Source organism: Phytophthora infestans, genomic scaffold, assembly GCF_000142945.1.
Source record: "Phytophthora infestans T30-4 supercont1.68 genomic scaffold, whole genome shotgun sequence".
In the NCBI taxonomy this organism is placed as follows: Eukaryota; Oomycota; class Peronosporomycetes; order Peronosporales; family Peronosporaceae; genus Phytophthora; species Phytophthora infestans.
Window position 1 is genome coordinate 536,688 of NW_003303691.1, and position 8,022 is coordinate 544,709.

Consider the following 8,022-nt stretch of genomic DNA (forward strand, 5'->3'; position numbering starts at 1 on the left):
TCAACGTAGTTATCGTCAAATCTGCATAATCCACTTTCAGATCGCGATTCAGAGAGCCTGAATAGGTTCCAGGGTAAACCAGAATAGCACCTCCGGTCTTACTTAACTGCAACGCTCGAGAGATCGTCTTCACAGCTTTTGAAGCGGTCCCTCCTTCATTCGCATCCATCATTTCACCCGTTCCCTGGGCGTCATCACCGAACTCTCCCGATACAACAATTACTTTTGCGGGATCCATCTCACACACGGAGTGATGACAGTGCTTTGGATCTGAACAACAAACAATTCGGTTGTTGCAGCCTTCGCCCGTAAATCCGACGCTGCACTTGCAGCTGCCGTCACTTTGTCTGCGTCCATGCCCCGAACAAGCGAAGCCATTTCCTGGCAGGGGAATTCGTGTCTTCTCCGTCGTTCCATCGATCTCGTACTGCATTTCAAAGCCCTTCGCCGTGACGCTAGCATCACTAGTGAGAGCAATAATCACTGTAGATTTGGCTTGGTAGACGAAGCGGCCCGTGCGCGTACAACCACCTTTCCACAGACGTTCCTTTGTCTGTGCGTCAAGGATTTCCACATAGTCGTGGTCACATTCCAGCTCGAACGTAGAAAACTACACCATGAGGTCAGTTTACACATAAAATATCGTCAAAAACTGCTTCGAAGTACTTACCGTTAGCGTAATGTAAGAGTACGAGCTTATCGGACTGATTTTCCATTCCTTGTTGACGTTGTTCGAATAGTTGAGCTCGCGAATACGTCCAGATCTTCCTTGGCAAATAGAGTCAAGTATGATTTCCGAAGGATCCAACGTCGTCACAGTCACTGGCTCACTGAGAGCTGATTGAGTAGTCCGGATTCGGTACGAAGTCGCTGCGGACAGCGTAGTTTTGTCCACGAACGTCGAACTCGCGGTTGTACCGACATCTACGCCACCTCGCTCGACGTAATATGTCGCAGTAGATCCAGGGTTTGGATACCACGATAACTCCACGGAGTCACGCGACACTAGATCATAGCAACACACGGAGAAAATCAATACTTAAGTATGACTTGAGCGAGTAGAACTCTTGACTTGCTAAACTCACCGCATCCAATTTGTGGCGTCGACGGTACGTTTGTGCCTGACGAAGTTCGTGCATATCTAATCAAACTTGGAGGACTCAAGTCTCCGAATGTGTTTTGTGCCGTCTACCGTTCATAAGCACAACAACCGCAGCTTGATCGTCAGTGTATTTCTGCAACTATTCCCGGTAGTATCAGGGTACGTACCATTGAAATCGAATAGGTTGTCGATGCACTCAATCCAGTCAAAGATGTAGAGGTATCTTTCGTCGTGAAAGAAGCGGAGATCGGTGGGTCTCCCGTCGTCGCAGTGATGGTGTACACGTCGATTGTATCGCCCCCAACGTCACTCGGCATCTCCCACGCGCAATCAATGGATGTAGAGCCCACAGCAACAATTCTAAAGTTCTGTGGTGCACTGGGGGAGGTGACACTACGAGTGATAAACGTGAGAATGTCGCTGTGAGGGGATTCCCCGACGTCATTCCAGGCTGTAACGTAGGTCCAGTATGTCGTTCCAGCGAGTAGCTTATAGATCGTCGTTGTCGCTTGGAGATCCTCATAAACATTCTGGAAAGGGCCGTCCTTGGACACGTTGCTCAAGCGCAATGAATACTCGTTCAGAGGAATTCCACCGGAATCTACCGGTGGTCCCCACGATAACGACACGGATCCTCCTGTCCCTGTTTCACGACTCAAGCCAACGGGAGCACTAGGAATCGAAGCGCTGGTTGTCTCGACTTCAAACGTGGAGGAGATCCCACCACTTGCATATTTACTAATGGGGAGAATCTGGATCCCATACAAAGTGTCTGGATCCATGTCTCCCACCACAATGTTTGAGAAGGTCGTCGACGTCTGCAATCTTCGATGGGCAACTTCTCTTAACCTTCTCGATGAAATTGAGAGGCTCGAACTTGCTTCTTCTAAGCTGTCGTACGTAACATTTAGAGTGTTGTCTTGATCGAGGTAAATGCTGTACATCATGTCACTTGAGACCGCTCCACCGAGATCTATAGGTTCCCCAAACGAGATCTCGGCTGCCCCACCCGTGGTCATTTGTACTGCCACGTCAATTTTACCCACTGGAGGCGTCGCTTTCGTCGTATTAAACGTTGCGATGGGGCCCTCAGGACCCAGACCGTACGAATTGTTAGCTCGGATGACGACGTCGTAACTCGACTCGGCCAGTAATCTGTAGAAGGCACAGGACTTCGAATTCGTCTTCACTGTCGTTCTACCAGATCCATCCAAATGCGAGGCGATTGTAGCGTAAAAGTCCGTCACCTTCGAGCCACCGTTGTCAGCCGGATAGTCCCATTCCACCTCCAGCATTCCTCCTGTAGCGTTCACCCGTCTGGCTGCTTCACATGATCCAGGAGGAGAGTTTTTGCTTGTTCGGACAACTTTTACCGACGAGTTCACTGAACTGAACTCTCCATTGTAGACCGAAGCCAAGAAGGCGTAGTCGGTTGAGTTGTTCAAGCGCGCAATGGTGGCCTGGTGTTTTGGTCCACTGTAAACAAGTTGCCATGGGTCTGCAGTTCCATTCCGCTTATAGTAAAGTTGATATTGCTGAATCTCGTTGCCTCCCGTGTCGTGTGGGTCAATCATACTCATCGTAATCCCACCTCCAGTTGTTCTGTACGTCTCTAAGAGCGGCGCACCAGGGACTGTAACTTTGGTTGTGGTGAAAAAGCTACTTGGTCCAGTAGTAACTCGTCCAAAGTTACAGAGCGAGAGGGAGTTCAGTGCCACCGCGCTGACGTTGTAAGTTGTCAGAGCTTTTAGCTTGGGCACAGACACGAGCGCTGTGAGATGCAGATAGTTCGCTTTTGATGTACTTTTCACAACGAAATCCTCATGCAGCTTCTGTCCGTCCCAATACAGCGAATAATCCAAGATCGGGATTCCACCTGGGTACGGACATACGTTAGAAAAAATGTCACCAACTCTTACAAGTGAATGAAGTATTTGCACCTGTATCTTCAGGCGAAAGAAGCGTAACATTTATCATTCCTCCCGTGGATATTGACAGCACAGGAGCCGGTGGGAGATCAGGTAAAGTTGGCTCGGAAGTGTTAAGTAGAGTGAAAGTCGTAGCTTGCCCCATAATTCGTCCTGATTGACTCACGACGGAGGTTGTCAGGTGATCATACTTCAGCATTATAGTGCCGGTCGCTGAATTCGTCACGTCTGCAACGACAAACACAGAGTCCTAATAAAACAGCAAAATATTAGAGCAGATACGGGATATTGTACAGTGTTATCAGCGTCTGTACTGACCTGAACTGAGATGACCGACCCAACCGACAGTCGATTCGATAGATCAGCCGATGTGCGCATCGTTCGGGACCCCTCTGCGATCGAGAACTTCCCCGGGAGGCTCATTGACGGTACTGAGCTTTCTGCTAAGACGAAGAATTCGTACGCAGTACTTGCATTCAGCGCTGCGACCCCAGCGAATAGCGGATTCAGATTCGATGAAGCTGTTGCGGACAGAAACCACGGACGCGAGGCGCTTTCTCGCGAAGATAGAGTATGCAGAAATGCTAGTACCCCCTACAGCATTTCGTAGATTCCATGTTAGTGCCAAGACTTGTTAGGCCTCTCTCAAATCTGAACGAACCCTACCTGTATCGAGTGGCGCATTCCAGCTCAGGAAGATCTGCCCTCCAGTCGCCGGTTTGTATGCATCTGGGTGAAGGAGAAGAGGCCCAGGTTGAGTGGCAAGCGTGGTGAAAAAGTGGAATGGAGCACTCAAATTGCCCCATCCATCCTTATCACTGACTGCATTGCCAGCCTACAGCACGCGAGGTTAGTAAACAATGAAATCCAATCAAACACAATGATGAATGCATTACCTGGACAGAAAAATTGTATGCTGTGCTAGCACTTAGCCCGTAAATCGTGCCGCGAGATGTTGGCTGCAAGAACTCAGCAGCAAGCTAATACAGTACAACAGAAGTATCTCGTTAGATACATACACGTGTACTGCTCAACATAGAACCATTACCTGTGGGGCCTCCGACTTCACGACGTAGATGCGGTACTTGGTGATAGAAATTCCTCCAGTATCTTCAGGGGGAGACCACGTCAATGAAATTCGCCCTCCGGTACGTGACTCAATCGACAGCAATGTGCTACCACCAGGAAGCGACGGCGCTGTTGTTGTAAACTGAGTGGCGTTGCTGAACGCTCCCAGTCCGAACGAGTTGGTAGCAGCAATCGTGACACTGTATGTTGTCAAGGCAGTCAAGTTCCCAATCGTAAAAGTTGGTGCCACGGCTTTAGTAAAATTCGCCGAGCTCGTTTCTGTGCTGAGACGCACTAAATAGTTGGCGATTGCTCCAGTCGCACTGCCATTGTGATCAGGTAAACTGGTTGCAAACGTTGCTAATCCACCTGTCACCAATTGAAGTTGAGGCGGTGGGCACGTGCCTGGATCCGAGATATCGCCATCGTCTAGAATCGTAATGTGCGTAAGAGGCTGGCGAAGTTTGGCTCCGCCATTTACTGCCATGCGAATGAAGAAATTTTCATCGGGATACTCAAATAGCTTGTCGTTAATGATGGAAAACGTGAAGGTAGCTTTCGTGATGCCACTATCCATCACAACTGGAGTAGTTGTCTTGCTATAATCAATTTCTGGCGACGCCGTGCCACCGTAGAAATCGAAAGTAAGCGAGATATTGGTGCTTTTACTGTATTCGCGAATAATCGTTACAGTTCCAGTCCGAGCATCTTCGGGGAACACATACGTCGGTTTCTCAAAGCTGACGAAGCCAGCGTCCCCATCATCCACAATCGTTACGATAACAACACTATTGCCTCCGATCTTGGGTCTGCCTTCTGAAAGTGAAGCCTTGACGTCAGTGATACGGACCGCGAATGTTTCGTCGGGGAGTTCGTACTCCGCGTCGTCGATAATGAGGATCACGATGGAGTGTTGACTTTGCTGCGGCTCAAACACAATCGTCCCCACCGTAATGCTGGAATCTTTCGCGACGAAGTAGTCCGATCCGATGGCAGCTGGTCGTGTTCCTGTCGGCTTAATTGCATAGGAGACTGTAATCCGACCGCTAAGACCAGACGTTCGCTGTACCACGAGAGCTACCTGGGTTGCGTTCTCTAGTACAGACACGCTGGTCTGAGCAAAATTAAATTCACCTGCGGCGTCAGGCTGTGTCGTTATTGTTCGAACAGGACTCCACGCTCCGTATCCGTTCTTGTTTACCGCACGAACCGAAAAACTGTATGCACAGCTGTAAGCGAGCTGCGTCGCTGTAAAAGTCAGGTTAACCGTCGGGTTGATCGCATCCGTAGTTGAGTTAACAATTCGGACTTCATACGACAGATCCAGGCTCCCACCGGTGTCAGCTGGTGGAGTCCACGAAATCGATAACGTTGTACCCGTAGCCTCAGCAGAAACAGGAGCAGTCGAGATTGGTCCTGGTTGATTCTGTGGCGTTGTTTGAATCGTGACAATTTCGCTCAGTGGCCCTTCACCAACCGAATTGACAGCTGAACATGCCACTGGATATTTCCACGACTCACTAATACTATAATATGTATAGATTGGTGGAGTCCCAGGAATCACTTTCAGAGTTGTCCTCAATTTTGCTGCATCGAGAAAATACTCGTAGACTTTCATGTCGGTAACGGGGGCTCCTCCTGTTAGCAGCGGTGGCTCGACTTGAATCGTGAAGTTCCCACCGTAAACAGCCGTAACCAAAGGCTTATTAGGGCTGCCTGGTACGGACACAGCAGTAGTTGTCAGTGTGGCACTAACTTCTTCGCTTGCCCCGATGTCGTTATTGACTTTGACGTTACCAGTGTACGACGTGCTGCCGGTAAGTCCAGTAAAGAGATAGAACGAAACAGTCTTCACAGTGACGCTCTCCACCAGCGTCGATCCCAGCATCAACTTTACACCATACGATGTTATCGATACTCCACCCGAATCTCCATCGGGAACCCACGAGACGTTTAGAAAACTGGAGCCTGAGAAGGCAGTTAGTGACAGTGGCTTCTGTGCTTTCGTCGCTGCTGTTGTTTTAGCAGAGCACTCGTCGCTGGCCATAGACACCATAAGGTTCTGCGCGATGGCTCGCACAGTGTAGATGTAGCTTGTGCTGGCTGTCAAGCGATCTTGGTTGATAAAACGCCTGGTATCTGCAGACAAAGTCCCGCTCACAAGCTCTCCGTTCCGATAGACCATATATCCTGCTATGGGCTGCCCTCCGGTATCAAACGAGCGGTCCCATCCAATCGCGATGGCACCTCCAGTTGTGTAGATCAGCTGTCGAATGTTCAGAGGTGCAGACGGAAAAGTTAGTGTGTCTGTCGAAGCCACTAAAGGTGCACTGAGAGGGCTGTCACCAGCTGCGTTCGATGTCTTGATCATGTACGAATATTTCGTACTCGCCGTGAGGTCGTTGTGTACGAATGAAAGAACACTGACATTATTGGTCGACAAGATAACGCTTGAAGACTCGGCAGAAACAACAAGATAGAGCGTGTATCCGGAAAGAGGGACACCACCTTTATCCTTGGGTGCCACCCAAACCAATTCAATGATTCCTCCCGTGTAGTGGCCAACGAGAAGCTCTGGAGACGTTCGCGGGGGTGAGGCGGTAGCAGTAGAAGTCTGAGCAACAGAGCTCCAAGCCTGTAGAGCAGAATCGAAACAGCTCGACACGTCCAAGTACGCGACTACTTGCATACTGTACTCTGTACTCGCTGTCAGCCCGTAAAGCTTTCCTTGCCGGGCAGGTATCCCTCTTCCGTCATAACCGACAACATTTGTCAAGGTGCCACCAATCGAGACAATTTTTATCGTGTAGCCAGTAACTTCTCGCCCACCGACATCAAGTGGCTCCTCCCATACCAGCGTTATTGCACCTCCAGTCTTATCAACAACACTGACATTAGTTGGTGCACTTGGCAAGGCCTTTGACAGCGTTTGGTTGGACAGGATCGGGCTGTACCCACTTGGGCCGACCGCGTTCACGACTTGATACTTGATGTAATAGACGGTCTGGTATCTCAAGCGATAAACCGTGTACTCTGCTGATGCACCGCTGTAAATTGGAGTGAAATCCACTTCATCATCTGCTCGCATGAAAATCCTGTACTCCTGGATAATGGATCCTCCGATGTTAACGGGCTCGATCATTCAAATCGTCATGGCTCCTGCGCTGACCCAAGTAACTGCAGCTATCGGTGGTATGTCAGGGTAGACTGGACTTGATGTAGTGAGCGTTGCCACCTCGGAGAACTCACCCTGCGCCACAAACGCTGTCGATGCTTGAATTTGAATGATGTACGATGTTAGAGCTAGCAGCTGCTTGATGGTGCACACGGTCGGGGTAGAACAGATCACTGACGGAAAGAGAGCTCGCGTACTGGTTGTGGCTTCTTGCACTTTGTAGATCTTGTAAGCGACGACCGGAGACCCACCGTCGTCCAATGGAGAGTCCCACTGAATGAGAACGGTAGAACTTGACGCACTTACAACTTGAATATTTCGAGGTGCAGTCGGCGCTGTTGCAGAACGCGTGGCAACCAGCAAAGACGCGCTTGTTGCACCAGCTCCAACAGAATTCGCAGCTTGCACCGATACCTGATAGGTTGTTGATTGGTTCAGTCCATATACTGCTACCGTTGCACTTGGAGATTCCCTCTTGATGACAATTTCAGTTCCCACCGCTACGCTCACCAAGTAAGTTAGCGTGGTGTCCACAGCTCCACGATCTACTGGTGGTGTCCACTGCAGTCCCAAAGCGCCACCAGTAACAGACGTTTTTTGAAGATTTAAGCACTGCTTAGGTAACGAGACGTCTCCGTCGTCAAGCGCAGTCACAGTTGCTGTAGTATACGTCCCATTCAACACCCCGCCTTGGAGAATATTAAAGCCAATCGTGATGCTGTCGGCGACGAACTGAAACTCAGAGTCAT